At 43.7% G+C, this 24,995-nt stretch overlaps 1 protein-coding gene across 10 annotated transcripts in view; it reads left to right on the forward strand.

The window, feature by feature from the left end:
- Positions 1-570: 570 nt before the first annotated feature.
- The window catches only part of CEP170 (centrosomal protein 170), a 176,142-nt gene continuing 151,717 nt past the window's right edge, over positions 571-24,995 (forward strand). For 4 of the 10 annotated variants that reach the window (XM_025203261.1, XM_014519576.2, XM_014519577.2 and 1 more), the window contains exon 1: positions 572-713. The gene's annotated coding sequence lies outside the window, so the exon portion shown is untranslated. Of the gene's footprint in view, positions 771-1,771; positions 1,894-24,995 lie in introns of those variants that run through there. The other 6 variants (XM_025203260.1, XM_014519581.2, XM_025203263.1 and 3 more) reach the window with 4 other exon arrangements.

Below are 24,995 nucleotides of genomic sequence, written 5' to 3' on the forward strand. Positions count from 1 at the left end.
GGGCCCGCCGTCCGCTCCTGCCCTTCCCGGCCCGCGCGGGCGCTCGGCAGCTGTAGTCCAGCCGCCTTCCGGGCCCCGGGGCGCCCCGCAGCCAGGCCCTCCAAGCAGAACTACAACTCCCGGCAGGCACCCCAAAAGCCGCTTGGGCGCCCGTTGCTAACCGACCAGCACGAGGCCCCGCCCCTCACCTCCCCCTTACGCGCGAAGAGAGTCCCCCTGAGACTACGCTTCCCAGCATCCACCGCGAGCCGCCCCTCCCGCTACAAAGAGAGACTCTTCAGCGCCGCTTCCCCTTTGTTGGATGCACGACCCGATCTGCGCGTGCTCACTCCCCTCCCCCTTCTCCGCAGTGTCTAGATTTGACGCATGCTCATTCGTGACCCAGAGAAGCGGCTGGCAGATTCCCCCTGCTCCTCCGCTGCCTGCCTGTGGCGCATGCGCAACGCACGCGCCCCTCATCCCGTCATTGTCTGGGAGCGTGCGCCTGCGCACTGAGGCTTCCTCGGGGTGCGCTCGGCGGGGGCCGCGCTTGCGTACTGAGCTCCTCCCCTCCCGAGCCTCCGCATTGTGTGCGCGCGCTCGGGTGGCGCTTGCGCAGTGGTGCGCCGCGCTCCGTGCCGTTACACGCTATGTGCGGGGAATAACGGTGCGGCGGTTACTGGCGCCAGAGCGCGGCGAGTAGCTTCAGCGCCGGTCCGGCGGGTGGTGGGGCAGTAAGTGGCGGCGGCACTCGGGCGCCCCTTCCCCACGCGGCGGTTCTCCCACGGGGGGTGAGTGCGGGGCCCCCCCCAGTTCCTACTCCTCATCCCCCCCTTCCACCTTATCCGGCAGCTCCGCCCTCATTGAATGAATGGAGCTGCGCCCCCTTCCCCCACCTTGCCCATTGCCCATTTGGAAGGGGAGAGCAGAGACCCCCACCCCTCCACCCCCTCTCCCAGGGGGCTTCCCCCACCCCGGGTCGCGGCTGGGCTGGAGGGAAGGGGTGGGGGGGCGCTGGGAGTGGCCGCGAAGGGGTAACGAGCGGTGCAAAAAAATAATAATTTTAAAAATATCAAAAATGCCGTGATGGCGGTTTTCCAACCCGAAGCAAGAGGAAGCAGAGTCTGGGCTGAGAGGCAGATGACAGGTCTGAGGATGAGCCCTGGTCTGTGATCTCATCCACACGCAGCCCCAGGCTGGTGGCTCTGCAGGGGGGCGGGGAAGAGGAGGGATTCTGGTCGCAATTGTGTCCCTGGTTCCAAAATTGCATCCCATTTGGTATCCGGGGTGTTTGTTAGGCAGCCATGGTTCTTTGGGTAGATGTGATATCTTTTATTGGATTGGAAAAAATTGCTCTTTGGGCGCACCCCCCCTGCTTTGTCAGTCTGTTTTCTTGGTATGGGGAGGGGCTGCTAAGACCACCCCTCTCTCCTGAGAGGAAAATCATTGTGTTTCTTATTTTTCACCGGATTTCAGTGTGTGTTGTGTTAAGATGGTACATGTTGCAGCTTGAAATAAAAACAAGCTCTTCTTTAGTTGGGGACCGTTCTGGTGTGAGCAGGGGGTTGGACCTTCTGCGGTCCCTTCCCACCCGAATTTTCTGTGATCCTCTGAAAATGCTGAATGCAGGAAGAACGTCCCACAGTTCCAGTCTCACATGGAGGGAAGCTGGCTTTCGACAAAAGAGAGCTCGTGGCAGTGAGCTAGTTGTCAGCTTTCGGGATGTCATTTTGCGTGCATATTCTGGACATGCGAGTCAACAGCAATGCCACCTTTTTCTTATAGATTTAAGGTGTATTTACTGTGTAGTTGAGCAGAGGATGCAGAATGGCTGAACTCTCTTATGACCCTTAGTGGAAGGAGTGTTGATGGAGAGGATCCAGTGTCATGTAAACACCTTCTGTGAAGGCAGAGGTATTCATAAAATATTTAACTGTGTTGAGAATAAAACCTGGTCTTGTATGCTGTTTGATGCAGGTGGGCACCTGTATCTCCATGGAGATCCACTCAGAGCAATAGGACTATGTGAATGGATTTACCCCTCTTAAATGGCATGCAGGATCAGGACCCAAAGTCCAAGAGAAACCTGTAAGGGAAAACACGTGCTTACATATACTGTGGTTTCCATGTTAGCTTCCCAGAGTGTTCGGTTTTGCCTAAATGCTGAATAATATATCTGGCCAAAAAAGGACTGTAAATGTGAAATCTGTTTGATCTTAAAAAAAAAAAAAAAAAAAGTGTGTATACTTGTGATTTTTCCCAATCAATATTTGAGGGTTTGTTTGTTTTTAAAGGAAACAATTACTGTACGTATGGTTTTTCTTTCAGCTTTTGCTCTGTTTAAGGCTTACACAAACAAGGGAAAGTCACTGGTGGGAAAACACTGAAGTTGGGGAAGTGTAAGATTTTGTTTTTAGGGCATGAAATAAGCAATCTACAAAAGGGAGTTTTTCCCCCTCATCTTTCAGTAGCCTAGAAGTTGCTTGTAATAATATCAGTTACTTTAAGTGCAGATAGGCCTTTATAAATTGTTTGCATCCTTTAAATGTGAAGCTAGACGCTGAAAATTGTCTTTTTAAAAACTTTATTGTGGAATTCCATCTTTGTCTGATTTTGATTTCAAATTTGCTGAATTTATAGCTGTTAAAAAGACTGCTTATGCATAGCAGTTTAGGACAGTTCATAATTTTGTTGATAAAAGAATCGCACGTTAAAAGAGTGAACTGGAAACATTTGAATTCTTTACGTACAGGTGACAAATATTGAAACTTCCCTTAGCACCTGAATAAAGCCAAGTCCATCTGTAGCTACAGAATTCAATCTTGTATTCAAACGTTTGCCTGCATACACCATGTGCATGCACATCTAACTTGCTTAATATAAACTGATGCTGAGCTGTTTTCCTCAGTTTGGAAATAGTGCATTCTAGTGTCACAGCTGTTCCTCTTAGCTTTGGCAAAAAACATTAAATTAAAGTGGATCTGATTAGTTTCTGGTTGTTGTTCAGAACCATTTAAGAAACCGTGAAACTGATCACATTCATATCCATCTCTGGTGTTTGTGAAATCTTTTAACGGGAAAAGAGAGGCACTGAAGCTGTTCCTGAAGCAAAACACCAAGGGTGTAGAAATTCTCATCTCTGCTTCAGCAGCTAAGGTTGGTAAGATGGAAAGAGTAGCAGAGAATTCCCTCTTGCAGAAGCTCTTGAAGGTAGTAGTGCAGATCTTCATACACTAGAATAAGTAGGAGATTATTAGAAGTATGGAGAAGTAAGGGTTTCATGTCCTTTCTTGGTAAATGAAGTTTCTAATTTGTTAATCGGAAGTCAGTGATACCAAAGAAGTTGTACCCAATTACTGTACCAAGTAATTACTTAAGAATACTGCTTGTTAGGAATTTCACTGTGCTCCCTTTTCCTAGTAGCAAGGGGTTTGTTGTGGTGGTAGAGGTTGCCCCTGGATCTTGCAGGCAGATATTCTTTGCCTTTTTTAGCGTGAGCTTTTGGCTAGTAAGCTTTACTTTAAAAGCACCTGCACCCCTGGCTCCATTCCCTACATGACTGCAGCCAATAAAGCAGGGGTTATATTGAAAGCACCTTTTATTCAACTGATTCATTCCCAAAGCAGACCATATTGTGCACAGAATGAGGCAGGTGTCCTGAGGAAAGAATAGTCTGTGTGCATGTAATTAATGACTGTATCAAAATGCCCAGCCATAGGGATGACTAAATTAAGCTTCCTCAGGCAAGTCCATTTCTAATATTTCCAGTCTTCTGTAGTATTGTGACCTTATTGTTTTTTGTGACCTTACAGCTTTTTCTGCATGTAATTATAATAGTAGTACAGTAGACTTTTAAAGTTGAAGTTTGTTTTCTGTTGTATAGAAGATGCTATCCAAGTTGAGGAGATTTGGACTGTTTTGAGACTGGACTTCAACAAACTGTTAAAAGTGTTCTTAAAATTGGTCTCTCTGTGTATTTTTATTGTTACTGTTGGTTTTTTTCCTTTGTCACATTTTATGTTAAAAGCAGCTTGTCTCAAAGAGTCAAGTAGATTTAATCTAACAATCTTGAAATAGTTTACAAATCAGATTAGTTTGAAAATTAGAAAGGGATATTTGGGTAGGTATTCATGACTGGGTAAATAGCAGGCATAATGTCCCACTATATCTTTTAAGAGGATGTCAGAGGGCTGATGGAATTAGCTAGCGTGGAAATGGAATACAATTCTTTGAAACCAGCAATGACAAAATGCTCAATTTTTCACTTATGCCCTGTAAGTATTTTAAATAAAATACCTTTGTCTCACGCAAGTTGTCCACAGTTATTAACTGTACACTTCTGAAAACCCCCAGAACAAGCTCTTCGTTAAAGAAATGTATTATTAGAAATAATATATGAAGAGGCAAAGACATGAAATGTGGGATATATCAGTAGTATTCTAGGGCAGAGTTGAGGTTATTCATAACATCTTAACTGAGAATTTTCAGTTGTCTTTTACTCTCCCCCACTACTTCCCACCCCCATGCATCTCTAAAAGTAGTTTTGGGACAAAGGTTTTTGTACTTGTGTCTTACTGATCTGTATCTTCAACTCATGTTAAATAACTTTTTTCTGAAAATTATATAACTATACTTTGAAGATTTGCCAGATTTTGCGGGATCCCTTTGAGTCATTCTTTTTCCCTTTTAATTAGGTTGGGTTGTAATCAATGAATTTGGATAGCAGAAAAATATTCAGAAACTTTATCAAAAGTTTCATCCTCTCCTTTTTTGTATCATTATTATGATCATCAGTGAATCAAATCCATTTGTTATCCTTGAAAAAGGTCTTTACTATTTAGCTAAAAAGTAGATTTTAGATTCTGAAGAGGGAGGCCATTATGATCAAGTCAGTGTCTACATCTTTTCCTTGCTGTTTTTGTTGATGTTTAAAATATTAGTGTCACATCTTAAATACTTTGGTGGCAGAGCTGCACAGATTTGAATGATTGAGTTCTGCTCAGTTGAAATTTGGAACTTGGCTGTTGGACTTTGCCCAATAGAATTCAGAGCTGATTTAGACTGGGGAGGGGGGAGCAGGGTTGGGGAGAAGAAAGTTCATTCATAAGTAGAGTCAAAAGTGCTGCTTCAAAGTGTGTTTATGGAGTACGTGTGCTAAAACTTGCAGCAGTTTCAAAAAAAGTTAAAATGCATCAGTTCTTGATGAACTAAGTCTGTGCAAATCTGTAATAATTTGACTGCTTGCTAAATTATGTTTATTTCAAGGGTAGTATTTTGAAATTTGTCCCTCATTTGCATGTGCTCAGGGAGAGCAGGGTCTGACAGTAAGGAGAGGGGGAGGAAGGTGCTAGGGGCAGAGGGCAAAGGGGCCAACTGACCCCCCCAGATATATTTTCCCTACTGTAGCAGTAGAATGGGGACAGACTCAAGACAAACCACGAATAATTCAATTGTATACCTGGAAATTATAAGAAATGTATACATTTTCCATACATAGATTCTAAATTTTACTGGGGGAGGTCATCTTATATTCATGGTGGTCTTATATTTGTGTCAATATGGTACTTTTGCCCTTGCCAAATTCTTACATGGGTAAAAACCTGTAGACTATACAAATTGAATAGTAAATTTTAGGGGTGCACTGATAGAGCTTTTCTTGGCTGGTACTGGTAGCCAATTATTCACCAGGCATATTGACCAATACTCATCCGATAGCTGATTTGCAGGTAAGTCTGTGGAGGGGAAGGGGTATGGGGGAGGGTTGGGGTGTGGGGGTGTGCAGATAGAGACCCCCATGGTGAGGGAGGAGTAGGGCAGGGGCTAAAGCTAGGTCTGGGGGCGCTGCCCAGCCACGTGGGAAATGGGACCCTGGGGCCAGAGCAGGGGTGGGGCGGGATAGAGCTGAGGGTGGCTCTACAGGTGACTAGTAGGGAAGGCTGGGGGGGGACACATCCCCCCCCCTGAGATTGGCCCACAACTTGGCACCACTCAGGACAGGGCAGTTTTTTTTTGCTGCGCGGGCCGGTGGTGTGTTGCAGGGGTTGGGGCACTAAGCCATGGTACAGAAGTATAGGAGTGGATAGGGGGCTTTTGGCCTGCTTCGGGTCTGCCCACAAATTGTGTCCCTCCAGACTCTGGAGACACCAGTCACCCCTGGGTAGCTTGTCCAGGGGATGAGTGTCCTGCCGCTTAAAAATGGTGTCAGGAATGCTTGAACTAAAGCTTGACAACTGAGCTTTAGTTCAGGTACTGCCACCATCATTTTTAAGCATGGAGATGCTTTTAGGAGCGGAGCTGAGTGGGGAGAGGGCAGAGGCACGTTGCCTACTGTGGGCTTGGGACTTTCTGCCCCGCTGCCTTTGCCCCAAAACTGTGTGCTGGCTGCACTGCATCTACTGCCTACCTGGCAGCAGAAGGCATGATTTACTGCCTCCACTGCTGCTGGACAGGCATGGGATGCATGGCCAGCATGTGGCTCCTAGGGCAAAGGCAGCAGGGCAGAAAGCCTCAAGCCCCCAGTGGGCAGCCTGGCTCCACCCTGTGCACAAATCTGTGTGGCACATGCCCCCTTATGCTTCTCCCAAGGGTTTGTGCAGCAGCAGGGAGCCACCCTCCCATTCCCCCTGCGCCCCCTGGATGAGCCACCTGCGGCTCCGTCCTGCTCCCTGGCCTGGCCCTGGAGTCCCCAGCTCCAGCCCCTGCCCCACTCCCTCCCTCAGTGTGGGGGCCTCAATCTGACCCCTGCCCCTATGCCTGTTTCCCTATGCCCTTTCTCCTGCACACACTTACCTGCAGGGTGCTGCTTTCCACGCTGCATGGCTGTGCTCCTGCGTGCATACTGTGGTGTCCATGGGCCCTGGCCAGAAGGCATATTTTATTTATCGGTACATTATTGGTTACGCTGGCCAAAAAAAGCCGAGAGCCAGTAATGTTAATTTTCCTGTTATCAGTGTCAATCTGCAATGGTACTGATATGTCAGTGCACCTCTACTAAATTTGCAACATTTTTTGAATGCACAGGCTTAGCTAATATTTCTGAGACTGTTAGGTTTCATAGATTTCTTAGGCATTAGGGCCGGAAGAGACCTCGCAAGATCACTGGGTGCAGTCCCCTGCCCAAAGGGCAGGCAGTCAGCAGGGGTCAAATGATCCCAGCAAGATAGGCACCCAAGTGTTTCTTAAAGGAATCCAGAGTAGGTGCCTGCTCCACCTCTCAGGGGAGTTTATTCCAGGGCCTGGGTACTCAGACAGTAAGAAATTTTTCTTTATGTCCAGCCTAAAATGGTCTTCCAAGAGTTTGTGACCGTTGGACCTAATCTTGACATGGGGTGACCTGGTGAACAGACGTTCTCCCAGTTCCTGGTGCACACCCCTTTATATACTTACAGGCTGCCACCAAGTCATCCCTGAGCCTATGCTTTTTCAGGCTGAAGAGTGCCATGTCTCTCAGCCTTTGCTCATAAGGCCTGTTCTCTTGACCTCTTATCATCCGTGTGGCTCTCCTCTGGACTCTCTTGAGCTCTTCCACATCCTTTCTGAATTGTAGAGCCCAGAACTGGATGCAGTATTCCAGCTGTGGTCTTACCGAGGCTGAGTAAAGTGGAGGATGATTTTCTGGGTCTTGTTTGAGAAGCATTGGAAGATACAGGCCAGAGTTTTGTTTGCTTTGCCAGCTGCAACATCATATTGGTGGCTCATGTTCATCCTGTGGTTAATCATGACCCCCAAGTCTTTTTCGGACACAGTGCTAACTAGCATAACACTACCAAGCCTATAAGTGTGGTGTGGGTTCTTTGTCCCGAGGTGGAGCATCTTGCATTTCTCGGCATTTAATGCTATCAGGTTAAAGGCATTCTGTAAGTGTAACGGTAAGTTATTGCATAAATATGCATTGCAGTAGAATTATAGAAACATAAATATAAATATTTTATTAAACAGAAGGGAGTTAATTAAATATCTTATATTTTAGTGTGAAGGTTATTTTGTAAATTGCAAGAAAACAATACCTTATATCATATTATCTACGTTCCATTTTCTTATATAAAATATAGTGATGGATTTTAAAGCCAGAAGAATCTCTTGTCATCTAATCTGAATTGCTGAAAAACACAGGCCTTAAAATTTCACTCAATAATTCCTGCATTAAGTGGTTAACTACTTTGTTTTAATAATTTGAGGTGATGGAGAATCCTCTACATTTTATGATGTTGTTCCAATGATCAGTTGTTCACCGATAAAATGTGTAACCTATTGCTAGTTTAAATTTGTATAACATTTTTTTGCAGAAGATTGAATAATGAGATCTAATTATCAGAAGTTGTATTGCTAGTACCATGCAGATACTTGAAGGTGATTCCCAAATTTATAGGCCAATAAGACACTGTCAACCCTAAGATTCTTGCTGACCAATGTCCACCTCTGTCATTTAATAAGAAACTGAAAAGCTGGAGGCTGATGCAACCACATCTGGAAAGCACTGTTCAGCATTTTAAGTCTTAAAGAGTAAGGCTGGATTTTAAATGGATAAATGACTTTTTTCTCAGGAATCCAGTCCAGTCTTCTGTGTCTTCGTACCATCTCTTTCTTGACTGATCTCACATTCTTAGCATGGCATGTAGCATTCTTTTATATCCTTTTCTAAACTGTCTCCTTCTGTATATAAAAAGGCTTTGTTGTATGTATTCTATACTTCTAATTTTTCAGCGTTCTTTTATCAAGAAGTGGATGTTATAGTCTGGCACTGATTTTACCACTGCCCCCTATCCAGGTTATATACTTGATATTCTACTATTTATCCATTCTGGAATCGTGCTAGTTGTCTTAATTGCTCTATCATCCAGGGAACTTGTGGCTAGTTGGTTATACAGGCAGTCCTCGGACTTACGACACAATTCGTTCCTGAAAACCATGTCTTAAGTTGAAACGTTGTAACTCGGAACCAATTTTCTCATAAGAAACAATGTTATAAATGGGGGATTGGTTCCTGAACCAAGGCCTGATACCCTATTTTCACCAAAAGTACCCCAGAATTTTGTACTCGATCAATTGTAGATGAGTAATATAGCTACATTAATGTATTTATATTGTAAATAGCAGTCATATTGATTTGGAAGGACTTCTTTGAGGTGACTTTGCTGGACTTTTTGAAAGGCTCTTGGTTGGACTTCTTGAAGGGCTTTGAGCTGGAGTCTTCTCAGGAGTCTTGGCTGCAGTTTTTTCTGGAGTCTTGTCTGCTTTCTTAAAGAAAGTGTCCAAGGAAGTTTGGACAGATGTTCTCCAGGGAACTTGTTTCCTGGCATGGCGTTGCATCAGATCAAGCGTCGTAAAGTCGAAACTGATGTCATAAAGTTGAAACAGGGTGTCAATTTGTAAATGTTGTAAGTGTGAAACGTAACACAAAATGTTGTAAATTGAGGACTGCCTGTACACCCTAACACCTAGGTACTGATATACTGAAGGTATTAATCCAGGTTTACGTAAGAATTGAGAGGGGAAACTCACTCCAGTGGCATGATAGATTGATTAATTTGCTGATTTACCTACTCTAACCACGGTTAGATTTAGTCAGCCATATAAATTTACAAATCTATTCTTGCATTCAAAATGTTTCCTTTACAGTCTTATAATGTTGCTGTATTTTCTGTTGTAAGAAGGAATGTCCAAGAGGTTGTAGAAACACAGTAAGAGTCTCTTCTGTTTTTTCCCAAGACCTGATCTGATCTTTTTCTCTCTTTTTAATCATTTGTAGCCTTTGGTGGTGACCTGGTTGATTATTCTGACACAGAACTGCAGAATTGCATAGCTGTTGTGATAGTGAAGGATGGATATCATAGAGGCATTGCCCCTTAATTTACCATGTAGAAGTCACTTACATGGGTAGTGTTGTGACCATACTTCCTCCAGACTTGTTGCAGGAATGTCCAGGATTCCTGAAAATATGAGTTTAGCATGCTAACATGGTATAAAGATGCAGCTTTTATTCTACCAAAGTGTTATCCATTATGTTGTCAGTTACATTCAGAGACCACTAATGCAGTTGAAGGATAATTCCTTACACCTTATCTGCACTTCACCTTTGTTTCCTTGTAAAGTGACCACAAAATAGCCTCTCTTATTCCACATATCTTTATTTATGTGCATTCAGAGATGTAAGAGTACCTGTCTACGTTCATGATTAATTTAATGTTTTTCTCCTTTTTTTACTCTTGGCGCTTAACCAGCACAATTTAGGGTGGTGGAGATGGATTATATTCACATTCATGAATCTACAGAAATGTTTGCGATGTTTCCACTGTAGGTCCAAATTGTCCCCCAGTGCTATGGTTTCCAATGAGGACCCTTGGGTATAAATGGAGGTAGAATATGGAGTGCATTATTATGGCATTAGATACTGCATTAGCTAGAAAGAACACAGTTTAACTTTTAGATCAAAAGTTGAGAGCAAAATTGGCCATTAGAAATGTCTCTTTTGAATTGTAAATTGTGTGCAACTCCTTAATGCCTCTTTGGCCACTCTTTAGCCTAGCAGTATACTTCAAAACATACTTGCAATTGATTATCCTCATTTATTGAGTCACTACAATATTTTAGTGAAAGAGAGGGAGTTGTCTTGTAGATTCATTCAAATAGATAGAAATATAAAAAGGTATTTCTAGGTCAGATAAGTGTACCAAATTAATTTTAGTGATTTCACAGTCATCACACTATAATTATATTTAAGATGTCACATTGTAATTATTTTTAGCAGAATTATTTGTAGCAGACAATTACTTGTAATTATTTGTAGCAAACAATCAGATAATTCTGTTATTATGGCTGAAGTCTGCATTAACTTGCAGTTGCTGCAACTTTGGTAAAATTAATTGGCATTTAGTTTATCATACATTATTTCTGAGTGTTAAAACCTATGTTTGTTTAACTTTAGTTGTAACTATGATGATTTAAATAGACACTTAATTTCTTATGAAATTTCAGGCTGTGATAAAATGCTTAATTAACCCATTTCTAAGTCCACCTTGAAATCTATTTTACGCCCCTTGTAGTCTAAAAGTTCTGTAAGAAAACATATCTGTAAACCATTTCCTGTTGAATCCTATTTCAATAGGTGGATTTACATGCCGAGTTTGGATACTAGAAATATGATCTTTGTAGTATATCAAGAGAAGCTGGAAATTCCTAAAGGCTTAAAATAGGGGTGGAAGAAGCACAATATTGACTGCTGTTTGAAATTATAAATATATGAAATCAGTATTTTGGCAGAGTTCCTAAGGCTAGGATTCTGAATTTAGAAAGATGGGGGGTACTCCTTTTCTGCTTTGTAGGGAACTTTGGGTGGTTGCTGCTGGAGATCATAGAAAAGTAGGACTGCAGAAGTCCTCTGGAGGTCCAGCCCCCTGCTTGAGGCAGTATCATCTCTATCTAAACCATACAAAGCAAATTCTTATCTAACCAATTACTAAAGCTATATAGGCAGCCTGTCACAAAACCACAGAGCGTAGCACCTGACTCTGCTACATGTAAAGCAGGGAGACAAGGGTGGCTGATGTCTTGCTGCTTCATTGGTTGTTAAAATATGCTTGAGATCCAATGGTTCATCCCTTTCTTTAGAAGGTGGTGTACACCATTTTGTTCCCTTGCTCTATCATGGACACTTTGCTGGGATCTGTGTTGTGCAACAGCAGGGCGAGTAGTGAGGGAGAAAAACTCAAGTGTAGTATTGGTAAGGGGATTAATTAAGATTGAGTAACAAGTATATGCGTTAGGGATGTAAAAGGTTAAATGGGTAAACTGTAATTATATTTATACCATTTAATGTTTACTGTTTACCTCCTGGCTCAGTGCTGCCTGCTGTAGGAGGAGCGATTCCAGCAGGGGATCCCTGGGAGGCAGTTCAGATCTGGGCTGCAGTATCATGTGGCTACTGCAGCAGGGAGGAAAATAGCAGTTAGCTGGAAGAGTGAGCCAGGTAAAGTTGCACAGTGGGCTGGCAGAACTTAAATAGCAGCAAGTGCAGTGGTGGGGCTGTCATTGGGTTCTGCAGGGGCAGGCTGCACAGAGCGGGGCACTACCTTCTTCCATCCCTATAGCACCCATGGGGGCTCCTACCTGCCAGAACAGCTGAGCTGTGCCGCTCTTAGGTGGTGCCTCTAGTCCATGAGTGGCTGGAGCTCCAGGTGGTGCCTCTCTCCCACCTGCCCACCTTTGTGCCCCCTTGGGCTCTGGCAGCTGTCACTGGGCGAGGACCTGCAGTTGTTTGCCCAGCCTGAGGGCGTGCGGCAGGATGTGCCACATAGGATTGCACTCAAAGCATCCACCTGTGGGCTGAGCACCCTCTGCTAGAAACTGAAGCGCTGGGACAAGCCGTCAGCCAAGCAGGAAGAGCATGGTGCTGGCTTGGCTGATGGCTGCATCTGGACAGGGAAGGGACTGTGCTGCCCTGTGGGTGCTATGGGGTGTGTATGTGTGCGCGCCGGGGGGGTTCCTGGCTCTGTACACTTTACTTCAGGCTCAAACCTTGTGTTTTGTAAAGTTTAGAATCTCTGAATACCTTTATTTTCCTTACAGTTGAAAATTTCTTTTTTTGGGGGGGGGGGGGTTTTTGTTTGTTTGTTTGTTTTTTGGCAGGGGGGGGTTGGTTTTTGGTGTGGGGGGCAGGGTTGGTAAGCAAGGAAACAGAGCCAACTAGTAGCAATTACATTTATTTTTTTATGCTATTTTAAGATAGCAAAGTCCTGATTTCAGAAGTGTTTAACATCCTCAAATTCCTTTAAAAATATTCAGGGACTGCAAGTGCATATGACACCTTTGAAAAATGTGATCAGAAGCCAACCTGTCTTGTTTCCACATACAGTTCATTTTACCTACTCCACAGAATTAACAAGGATACAGGAAGGGAAGGAGAAAAGAACACAAGCTTAGCAGTGACAGGATAATAATATAAGAAACAAAGTAGGTAGGCTACCCAATAGAATTTGCAATGCTGTGAATGTTTGCTATTTTGTCATCTCTTACAGCTTTTAATATCTCAAAGTAATGAGTTTGTCACTGATTTTCTATAGGTTAATTTAATGATGGCATCTAATAATTATAATCTTTTAATCTTTTCAGAGGCGTAGGCTCAATTTGACATGTAATCAGTTTTAACCAAGCTTAAAGCAGGCTTAGATATTACACCTGCCCTGAGTGAATTTAAGATTTTGATTTTTTTTTTTTGTTTTGTTATATTCCCCTTTTTTTTTTTCTTTTTTAAAAGTTTTTTGGGTGTTTTTTTTCAATTCCTCTGTAAAAAGCCCATAAAACTAATGTGGTAGCAGATTTTAAGGGCAATGGTAAAAAGTGATTGAAGAATGTTTGTAAAGTATACAAAATAAGCAAGATGAGAAAAGATAGAAAAAAATAACTTCTCTCAAATTTGGTTACAGTCATCACATAATGAAATGACCGCCTTCTGTTGTAATAAGTTGATATTGTCCCTCTAAGTTTGAATAATTACTTGTATAATAGTGCCTTCTTTTACAGCAACAGGAGAAAATTGCAAAAGAGTTGTAGTAGGGTCTGGCATCATTTATTATCGTAATATGAAGTATCAATATTCTGATACAAAGTTCCACCTTCCTTTCTGTTTACATACTTGTGCTCACACAGTGTCAAGAACAGCCTTTAGGAATTTCCATCTTCTCTTGATATACCAGAGAGCCTATTTCTAGTATCCAAACTTGGCATGCAACTCTGTCTCTCAAAATTGGATCCAACAGGAAACAGTTTGCATATACTTTTTATAACCTTGTTTCTTACCTTGTCTGACTCAAGGCACCCCTCATTAGACTGAAGGCACCCCTCAGGCATGCTAGCTCTCATCTTTTGCTTGTTTTTGGACTATGGTTAATTAACGGAGCATTTTTTTTCTCTTGCAACTTGGAAAGACCACACAGGTCAGAATGTTTCTGACACTCCGAATTCCTGAAATATATGGCTTTATCTTGTGAATCAAACATAGGTGTTTGACAATGCTAATGTTACGTGTGGTTCTCTGCAGCCCCCTTGAAAGAATTTCACATCATCCTGGTTGACAATCACACGCTTAGAAAAATGTGTAGAGAGAAAAATAAAAATAATTGAAGCAAAAACAATATTAAGGTTTGTGGGGAGAGCACAATACCACTAAAGAATTGTATATCGTGTGAAGGAATGAAAGAAAAACTTTCATTTAAATAATATCTTGGGAGAAAGAGAAATGAAGAGCTAAGAAATAAAGCCTCTGAGACCTAGAATAGGAAAAATTAACACTAACCTTGTAGATGGCAGAACTCCTAAATAAATACTCTAAAATACTTTTTAAACAGGAAGAATTGGGAAATGTAATCCAGTAAGTACCAGAAGAAAAATAAATAAGAGGGACTGTAGAACTAAATTGTGGTAAGAATATAGTAAAAGATTATTAAACTACCAGGCATTATTTTCAAGTGCAAATTTAGACACATCCTAGAGTTCAGAAGGAATCAATTAATGAGCCCATAGGAGCAGTCAGTTATAATGTTTCACTGAATTTCAACTGTCTTTCAAATTAAATGAATATAGGAAATAGATGGTTCCAGTCACTTCATAAAAAGAGAAAGGGGGATGACCTGCTATAATAAATTACTGCATTATTAGCCTGATTTCATTCCCATGTAAAATAACTGAAATTCAAGAAGAGATTGTACAAGTTATTGTATAAAAAGTAAATCAGATTAGTATGCTACAGTAAAAGTCAATATGGAGATCAAGAATTAAGCAGGTAAACAATATTTATATTATAGTAAGATATTCTAACAGAATACTACATATTAAATGTTTGTGGAATTGGAGATAGGAATTTGGGCTTGCAATTCTCAAATGCAGGGGTTGGTCACCTGTGGCCCACGAGCCTGATCTGGCCCACAGAGCCATTTGATGTAGCATGTGGATATTGGTCTTCAGAGGCAGTCGCTTTCCCGTGTCACCACAGGATCCTAGCGCTTGCTGACCCTCCTGCCTCTGATTGGAACTGGGTCAGTCTGGCCTGCAGTCTTAAAAGTTTTCCATCTGCTGCTGTAGTGTAAGATATATTTGTTTTATGGATAGAGAACAGTTGCTAATAATGTTACATATTTGTATATCTTGGGTTGGTTCCTGAAGAGTCTAGTGCAGGGGTGCTCAAACTCCAGCCTGTGGGCCAGATGTGGCTTGCAGAACCTTGGAATCTGGCCTCTAGGGCTCCCCATAGGTTGGGAGATTTGGCAGTAAGGAAACTTGGGTCATAGTCCTCTTCTCCACACAACCAGGACACTCGTCCTTCCCTCCACATAGCCTGGTTGGGCCTGGGCTGTACCTCTTTTGCCCCATGAGGGTCAGCCATGCCCCTTTCCCTTTCCCTGTGGGGCCAGGCCACACCCCTTCCACTGTGTGGCTGTATTCTGGCCAGACGGTTCCCCTCCCCACTTTGCACGGGCAGATGGGGCCCCACCCATCTAACATGCCAGCCAAAAGTCTTGAGCACCACTCCAATACACCTATAGACTGGGAAGTACCATTCTGTATAGCACAACAGTGGAAAAGGATCTCGGAGTCATACTCGATGCAAAAAATGAACGCGAGTCACCAATGTGACGAGGTATTAAGAGGCTAACTGCATTCTTTCCTGCATTAGTAGGTGCATCACGAGCAGGTCTAGGGAGATGATACTTCCCCTCTAGGCGTCATTGGTGAGGCCGCAGCTGGAGTACTGCGTCCAGTTTTGGGCGCCACACTTCAAAAGGGATGTGGATAACATGGACAGGGTTCAGAGGAGGGCTACTCATATGGTTGAGGTAAGATCCTATGAAGACTGATTGAGGGACCTGAATCTCTTCAGCTTCCGCAAGAGAAGGCTGAGAGGTGATCTCATGGCTGTCTACAAACTCATCAGGGGAGGTCAGCAGGGAATAGGGCATACTCTGTTTACCAGGGCACCGTTTGGGGTTACTAGAAACAATGGCCATAAACTGAAGGAGAGTAGATTTAGATTGGAGATCAGGAATAAATTATTTACGGTGAGGGTTGCCAAAATATGCAGTGGGCTTCCAAGGGAGGTGGTGCTTTCCCATACCTTGGGGATGTTCAAAAGGAGATTAGACAAGCACCTGGCTAGGGTTACTTAACCCTAGCACACTTTTTTGCCCAGAGCATGGGGTTGGATTCAATGATCTAATAGGTCCCTTCCAACCCTAGAAATCTGTGAAATCTAATCTAATGCAAAGACCAGTTTTATTCTATTCGTTAGCTTAACAACTAGAGTTTGGCAAATATGGTAAGCCAGCTGAGAAATTCTGCAAAGAACATTGAAATAATACAGGATGTTGGATAGATAGAAGTCAGTGAGTTTTTGAAACAGAAGTGAAACAGCACTTTTTAATAAAAATGCACAAAAAAGGAACTATTTCGTACAGAGAGACCTAGATGGGTGCAGTGGATGCTGACGAATGTGTTCATAGACATATTTGTGTGGGTGCAGCTCAGTTCTGGGATGTGATTATGCAGAAGGATCTCTTGTAGGCTATGATTATATTGCTACTTCCTGTTGTGTTGGCTTCATATCCGGAATATTTTTGCTATAAATCAGGTTTCCACATGTTGAACCTTTCTTTCAATGCCCTTGTTTAAAATCAGGAATGAAAATAATGTAAGAACATTGTCAAGAGAGATTTATATAATTTGTAGGTTTTCTATGGCCAGATAAATTAATTAAATAGGATTAAATTAAAGTTCTTTAACACATTTCATTATCCCTACCAAGACTTGATTTGTTATTTGTTGGAACTATTTTCCAGTAACATCTGCAGGTCCCAATTAGGATGGAGGCTCCAGTTTTAAACACCATGTAGACAGATGCATTCACACACACACAAACTTGGACTCCTGTCAATTTAGTATCAAACCTCATTTAAATGAAATTATCATTAGCCACTCAAATAATTCATAAGTGTATGGAAAAGAACTACTAACCTAACTGAATTGATGTAGCATACCATATTAAATTGATGCAATATATACACAAAGACAGACCTCTAAATCAAACAGCATCATCTTCTTGAGTTTTCAGAGATCTTCAAACAATGATCGTTGAATTACAGAAAATTAGGATTCGAAGGGACCTCAGGAGGTCATTTAGTCTAACCCCCTGCTCAAAACAGAACCACCCCCAACTATATCATCCCAGCTAAGGCTTTGCTCCACTGCCTCCCTCACCATAGGGGCCTCAATCTTCTCCCCCATGCCCTTTCCCTCTCCCATGCCTCTTTTCCCCCACAGACTTACTGGCAGGATGCTGCTCTTCAAGCTGCCAGGCTGCATTCCTGGCTGCATGCATGCTGCAGCTGCCGATAATGTTAATTTTCCTGTTATCGGTGCCAATCCAATATGCAACCGATATATCGGTGCACCTCTAATTATTACCTCATTGTGGCGAAGGGTCCTTGCAGTGATGGCTCACGTGTTGGGCGTACTACCTGGCACTTGAGGGGAGGCTCCCTCAATTACCTGTCACGCCTTGATGTCAAAATGTAATGAGGAGGGTTTCAGTGGTGTTATCTTGTGCCCGTTTCCGGTAGGCAACCCCGTTAAACAATAAAATACAAAAAAAATTAAAAAAAATAAGAAGAAGGCAAACCGCCTTCCCCTGGCTTCCACTCTGGGCTACTCCCAGCTAGGGAAGCATTTCCTGCCTTGCTTTCCTTGCCCCCATGTGTATTCCCAAGGGGACAGTGTGCTGGGGAAGCGACCTGCAGCCTGGATGCCTCTGGGCCACCTTGGCTAGTCTCTGCTTGCTTCCTCTGTTGCCCAGCATCTGCTGGGGTTTTTAAACTTCCTGTGGTGGCACCTGAGGCTGATGTCATCAGCAAGGCTCCATCAATCCTAATTAACAGCTGGTTCAAAAGCTGATGCAGCGACATCGCGCACTGTTCCTTTTCTGGCTCCTGCCTCTCCTCAGGTGAGTTCCCTACCTGCCCCAGGGTCACCTCTCTGGGGCTGGGGTTCTTGGAGCAGGCTCCCAGAGCCCCTGGCTCTTATAAGTGGCTCCAGCTGCCACACTCATCTAGACCATTGTGTGTTACCAGTGCAGAATCACTGGCTACAACAAACCAATTTTTTTTTACTAAAGTGAAATTTTAAGCCTCTAATGGCTTTGTAGAATAAGTGTATGCAGTTACAAATTTTTTTTAGCATGGACCTATTCCATTTTTTCTAGGAACAAATATCTTGGTTTATATCCAAAACAAGTACGTCGGTGGGCTTGGCTACTAGGAATTAACAGTGAAAAGATCCAAATCCATTTGAAATGGAGAGGGTAGAAGAGGTCAAACGTATTTTTGCCAAGTCTGCATCATACTGTAACCAGTGTTGTGCTATGATCCACAAATATGATGACTGTTAAGCTATAACTACAGTTATAGCAAAGGCTTATAATGCCCTCTTAAAGGTCTCCTCTACACATTACAGGTATTGCTCATTAACTGGTTAATTTGCACAATTACCCAGACACCAGCTACACATGCAAAATAGCTGTCACAATAAAAAGCTCTAACCAGCTGTAAAGTTAGACCTCAAAAATGTGTGCTGACATTGTAGCTGGTTGCTGTCGAGCTTTAATTTGTGTGTGTAGCAGTGTCTTCTCTGTGGCTAGGATCCCTGTCAGCTGATGGGGCTCCCAGCCAGAGAGGTGCACCGTGCCCAGTGTAAAACCCCTGAGCCCTAGGGATTGGGACAGTTGCAATCCCCAGGATTGCTGCAGGGATAATTCTCTGGCCCTGGGAGTAAGGGCACCCCCTGGCTGGGAACCCCTTAACTCAGGTGCATGGGGCTCCTAGAAGCAGGAGCTTGCTTCTTGCCAGTGCAGGGGGAGCCTGGGATTCACGTGATCATGCCTCATGACATGCCACACGTGTGACATTGCACTTTTACCTGCATGTGTAGAGGGGGCCAAAGTGTACCTGTTGCATTATGTCACTGGAAGGACTTTGACAAATTTGATAACATCAGTTGTCCTCATTCATTTTCTCTGTTGCTTCCACAACGTACAGAATTTTATACAATGTATCATGGGGTAAAAAGGAATTGGAAAAATGGATATAGAGTGGGGAAAAAAAGGCAAGGGTGTAGCTCTCTATGTTAAGGAGCAGTACACATCTTCTATCATCAAGGCGGAGGTAGATGAGGGGAATACCAAGGCATTGTGGGTCAGGATCCAGGGGGGGCCAGGGGAAAAGGACTTGGTAGTGGGGGTCTACTACAGACCTCCTCACCAGGATGACAAGCTAGACGAGATTTTCTCCAGGCAACTCTCAGATGCCATACAGGCGAGGGAGGCAGTGGTCATGGGGGATCTAAATTACCCAGACATCTGCTGGGAGGAACAGACGGCCAAAACAAGCCACTCATGGAGGTTCTTACACTGTGTGCAGGACATCCACCTAACCCAGGTGATATCCAGTCCCACCCGGGGTAGCTCCTTTTTAGATCTGGTCTTAGCAGCAGGGGATGATCTCGTGGGGAACCTGTGAGTACACAGTAACATGACCGTCACTTGGTAGAGTTCACTGTCCAGTGAAGGGTGGGAAAATATCCAGTGAGGCTAAAGTGTTAGACTTCAGAAGGGCCAACTTTAGTAAACTTAGAAGGCTAGTAGGCAAGGTGGCAGAACTCTAGAGCATTGAGCAAATGAGGGTCCAGGAGGGTTGGAGGTTTCTCAAGGGAGTGATCCTTGGGGCACAAAAGGAATCTATCCCCTTACACAGGAAAGGGGGTAAGGGGATAAAAAAGCCCCCTTGGCTGAATGGGGAACTCCAGGAAAGATTGGGAGCAAAGACAGATTTATAGGCAGTGGAAGCAGGGGGCAGCCACCAAGGAGGCATACACCTCCCTGGCACACTATTGCAGGGAATCAGGCAGGCCAAGGCAGGACTGGAGCTTAGGCTGGCTAAAACACTTAAGGACAATAAAAAGTCCTTCTACAGACACATAGCGAGCAAAAGGAAAGCGCAGAGTAACATAGGGCCCCTGCAGGAAAAATCAGGACAGTTGGTGGTTGATGCAGGGAAAAAGGCAGAGCGCTTCAATGAGTTCTTTGCTTCATTTTTCCTGAGTACTGACCAAGACAATTCCCCCACCTTGAGCATAGACGGATGTCCAGAAGGCACCAGAACGCCAAAGGTTAGTGCTGACTTGGTTAAGGAGCACTTGGAAGGGCTGGATGGGTACAAGTCAGCTGGCCCGGATGACCTCCATCCATGGGTGCTGAAGCAATTGGCCAGTGTCATAGCTGAGCTGCTGGGACGGCTGTTTGAGCACTCATAGTGCACTGAACAGATCTCTGAGGACTGGAAAAGGGCCAATGTGGGGCCCATTTTTAAGAAGGGGAGAAGGGATGAGCTGGGTAACTTTAGGCCAGTCAGTCTTACCTTTGTCCCTGGGAAAATACTGGAAAAAATCAAAGAGCGCACTTGTGAAAGCCCAGCAGAGGAAATGATGCTGAAAGGAAACCAGCACAGGTTCGTCACAGGTAGATCCTGCCTGACAAGCTTTATAGCCTTTGATGACCAGGTCACACACTGCCTTGACACAGGAGCTGAGGCTGATGTCATCTACCTGGATTTTAGGAAGGCCTTTGACACAGTTTCGCATCCTATTCCCATAGGGAAGCTAGCAGGCTGTGGAGTGGACGCTCAGGTGGGTGGCCAACTGACTTAGGGACCACACCCAGAGAGTGGTGGTGGACGGGTCATTCTTGGCTTGGAAGAAGGTGGGCAGTGGGGTCCCGCAGGGTTCAGTCCTTGGACCACTGGTATTTAATATCTTCATCAGCGATTTGGACAAGGGTGTGGATAGCACCCTCTCCAAGTTCGTAGATGATACCAAGTTATGGGGCGAAGTTAACACACCAGAGGGCAGGGAGCGGATACAGGCTGACCTGGGCAGGTTGGATCAGTGGACAGAACAAAATAGGATGCAGTTCAACAAAGATAAATGTAAGGTACTCCACCGAGGAAGGAGGACTCCCCAGCACACCTATAGGTTGGGGGATGACCTCCTCAGCAGCTCAGAGGCTGAGAGATCTTGGAGTCATAGTTGACTCCAAGATGAACATGAGCCGGCAGTGTAATGAGGCCATCAACAAGACCAATCGCACCTTGTTGTCTATTAGCAGATACATGACCAACAGATCAAAGGAGGTGATGCTCCCCCTCTATGCGGCATTGGTCAGGCCGCATTGGAGTACTATGTCCAGTTTTGGGCACCACACTTCTAGAGGGACACGGAGAATCTGGAGAGGGTTCAGAGGTGGACCACTCACATGATTAGTGGCCTCCGTGAAAGACCCTACGAGGGGCGGTTGAGAGATCTGGATCTCTTCAGCCTTCACAAGAGACGTCAGAGGGGAGACCTTGTAGCTGCCTATAAGTTTATCAAGGGAGGACAACAGGGACCTGGTGATGCGCTTTTTACCAGAGCACCCCAGGGAGTAACTAGGAATAATGGGTGCAAACTAGTGGAGAGTAGATTTAGGGTACACATCAGGAAGAAATGTTTTACTCTAAGGGTGGCCAGGATCTCGAATGAGCTTCCGAGAGAGGTGGTACTATCACCTAACTTGGAGATCTTCAAGAGGAGGCTTGATAGTCACCTGGCTGAGGTCATCTGACCTCGGTCCTCTTTCCTGCCAGGGGCAGGGGGTCGGACACGATGATCCATTGTGGTCCCTTCTGACTCTCTACAATCTATGAATCTATGAGATTTCTTAAATGCATAGTAAATGTATTTTCTGGAAATGCATTTTAGCTTCATATCCTATTAAGTGAACCATAATGGATACATTTAATGAAACTATTTTCTTGAGTAAATGTGAATCTTTCTACTGATTAGGAAAAATAAGATTGTATTTGTATTTTTAAGGGATATTAGTAAATGAACACAATTTATTTTACTGACATCTTCACGAATGTGAAATATAGTCATGAAGCTATCTTTTTGTTGGCCCATTTCCCAATAGCCTTGTATAATATGTGTAAGAGTTGATAATCTGTTTTGCTCAGAATTTATATTTAAAATTCTGAAGAGGTTTATGGTGGTTTGAAATATGGCTCCCAGTCTACGTGGGAAAGGATCCCCTTCACTTGCCTCCCCATAATCATGGTTTTCTAATCTCAGAACTCTGCTACTCATTCCAACCACTGTAGCTACCCTTAAGTATATCAGTGTTGATATTGTGGTTGAACAAGAAAAGATCTGTTTCAGTCAAGCCATATGTTTGACAGAGTAACAAAAATCATAGTCAAAATGGGTAGTTAGTTTGCCTGTTAATAGACTCTTTATATTCTCCTTATTTTCTCTCGAAGACCTGTACCTTTTAAATCTAACAAGCTCAGTTAGCGCTCACACTAGTCTTGCTGTTTCTAAAGAATCATCTGCTAGAAAGATCATCCTGTTCTAGTAACCAACAGCATTGCAGGGATGACCTAGGTAGATAAGTATGTGTGGGAGACCCGAGTTACCTATCTGTGCTGCTCAAATAAGTTGCAGACCTAAGCAGCGTCTGCTTTACTGGATCCCTAACACAGTCAAACCAGCTTAGTGCTGTGTTCATGTGTACATTTTTCGAATTAGTATAGAGTCATTCCTGTTGTTATTACCTTTTAAAAGTAGAACTCTTACAGCATTCATTCAAAGATGTAATCTATTGTTTGGTAAATCAGAGTTCCCAGGTTCTACTTCTTTGAATCCATATCATTAAAGATTGTGGCATTATTAGTTAAGTAGAAAAGGGGCAGCCAGGGGCCATGCATTGCATCGCTCACTAATCGTACACCAAGTGGGCTGCATTCCTTGGGGGTTGCATGCAGCACAGGTTCTCCAGGATGCTGCATATGGGCAGCATGTCCTGACATATGGGCAGCATGAGCTCTCCCTTTCCCACCCCATGCTGCCCTTCCTCAAATTCCTCAGCCACCACAGAAGCAATGAGGGGGTTGTGGGGGGGGGGAAGGGATGAGGAAGTGGTGGGCTACCAGCTGGACAGACTTGGTTTGAGGAAATAAAAAAGGAACCACGGTCTCTTCATTAAAATATTGTGTTCAGGAAGCTACTGTCAAGTCTGGGTTTTTTTTAAATGTTAAGGCTGGAAAGCCATGTGCATAAAATGGCTTTGCACTGGCAACTTAAATTCAGCCCCCTGTATATGCAAACATTATGATTAATTCTTTAATTATGTGATCACGTGCTATTTTTTCCAATGGTCCTTTCCTTTACTCGGTGTGGGTGGTGAACCTGTTCTGGGTATTAGCTGGTAGCTGGAGTTGCGTAGTGAAGGAGGCTATCTGTAAGGCAGCCTCATTTGTTGTAGCATTTGGAAGGTATCCAATAAATGAGACAGAGAAGCACAGGAAGACAAAAGTGGTCTTCTGGTTAGGATAAGTGAATGCTGTCTTTGAAAAATGAAGTCAGTTTCTGCCCCTGTGAAGAGTTCCCATGTGATTTAAGGCATTTCACTTAAACCAAACTCTTTACATGTGATCCCTTATTGTTGTTGAGATCAGGGCCTGAGTTGCAGAAGTGCTGAGTGCTAGAGCTGCAACTGAAATTATTAGGCTCTGTTCTTTGAACACATGTTCTATGTATGTCTAGATACTCTGGAAAAGTAGATTGTTGGCCTCTCATATTGGGCACTCAACATTTTATCTTCGTTTTCTTGTACAGACCCCACTTTACAAATGGGTTAAATACCATCTACATCTTCCTATTTGGTGTGAAGACAAATTTATTAATGTTTATGAAGCAATCAGATGCTACAGAGCTGAATGTGGTAGAAAATACGTGGAGAAATTAATAATTCAGCATTCAGAGCATGAATAAAAAAATAAGGGGCCACACGTTGGTAAGGAAAAATAAAACACTGAACTATTACTCACTGAGTAAAATGTACTCTGTCCACTTAATGAGGCAGAGATCCTGTGGATAATATAACATGTAATCTTTATGTTTAAAGGGTCAAGTTACACTGGCACAAGCACTACCTTGTTTTGAGTGCCTTACTGTGCAGCCTTAGTATTCTTCGAGCATATTTTTGTGTATGTGTAAGTTTCTAGATTTCTTTTTTTTAAAGAACTGACAGATCTGGAATCTGGAGGAAAAAATCGGTTGTATGAAATCATAATGACAAGCATGTAACTTGTATGGGTTGAGACCATTATATCCATAGCATCCTATGCCATTTGAGCTGATGAGCAACAGATAGCAACACTAGGTTGTCATTCTTTGTGGACTAGTCACTGTGGGACATGGAGAGGCACATAACAACAGACACATTTTTCGAGTGGGTTTCACAGGCATTTATGAGAGCAAAAACATTTTGAGAGGTTGATTCAAATCCAAATTATAAAGGAGGTACATGCTAGTTACACACGTTTGTACCAGTCCTGCCTCTGTTTTTTCCCAAGCTCTGCCTCCTTGACATAACTCTGGACGCCATCTCCATCTTTCTTCATTCCTTGCAAAGGTTTCCTCTTCTAATCTAGTAACATCTCCGGTCAGGGTCATGTTCCCTTTAAGTTTGAGGCAAGAAGTTCCCTCTTCAGTTTTGGTGACACATAAGTGTTGTGGGTGGGAAGGCACAACTCCATGCCAGCACCCCTGCTGCTGCCAGGCACTGGCTCTGACCAGGCTGCAGCCCTGCACCCCCGGTCAGTGCAGAAGTCACACCACCAACTGCTGCTGACCCTGCTGCTGCTAGGCCCTGGCTCTGACTAGGCCACAGCCTTGTGTTCCACTGTCAGCACAGAAATCCAGGGAGCGGGAAGAGGGGGGGCATATGTTGCCCCCCTCAACATGTTGCCAGTGCTCTTCAGCAGCAGAATAATTGAGAGCACTGCTTAAAGAGTCTCCCTTTTCTTTCTGGCACCATAGCAATCAAGTGCTGCAATTGTATGGAAACCCCTAGATGGAGCATACTTGATAAAGACTTATTCTTT

Source organism: Alligator sinensis, unplaced genomic scaffold, assembly GCF_000455745.1.
Source record: "Alligator sinensis unplaced genomic scaffold, ASM45574v1 scaffold534_1, whole genome shotgun sequence".
NCBI lineage: Eukaryota > Metazoa > Chordata > Crocodylia > Alligatoridae > Alligator > Alligator sinensis.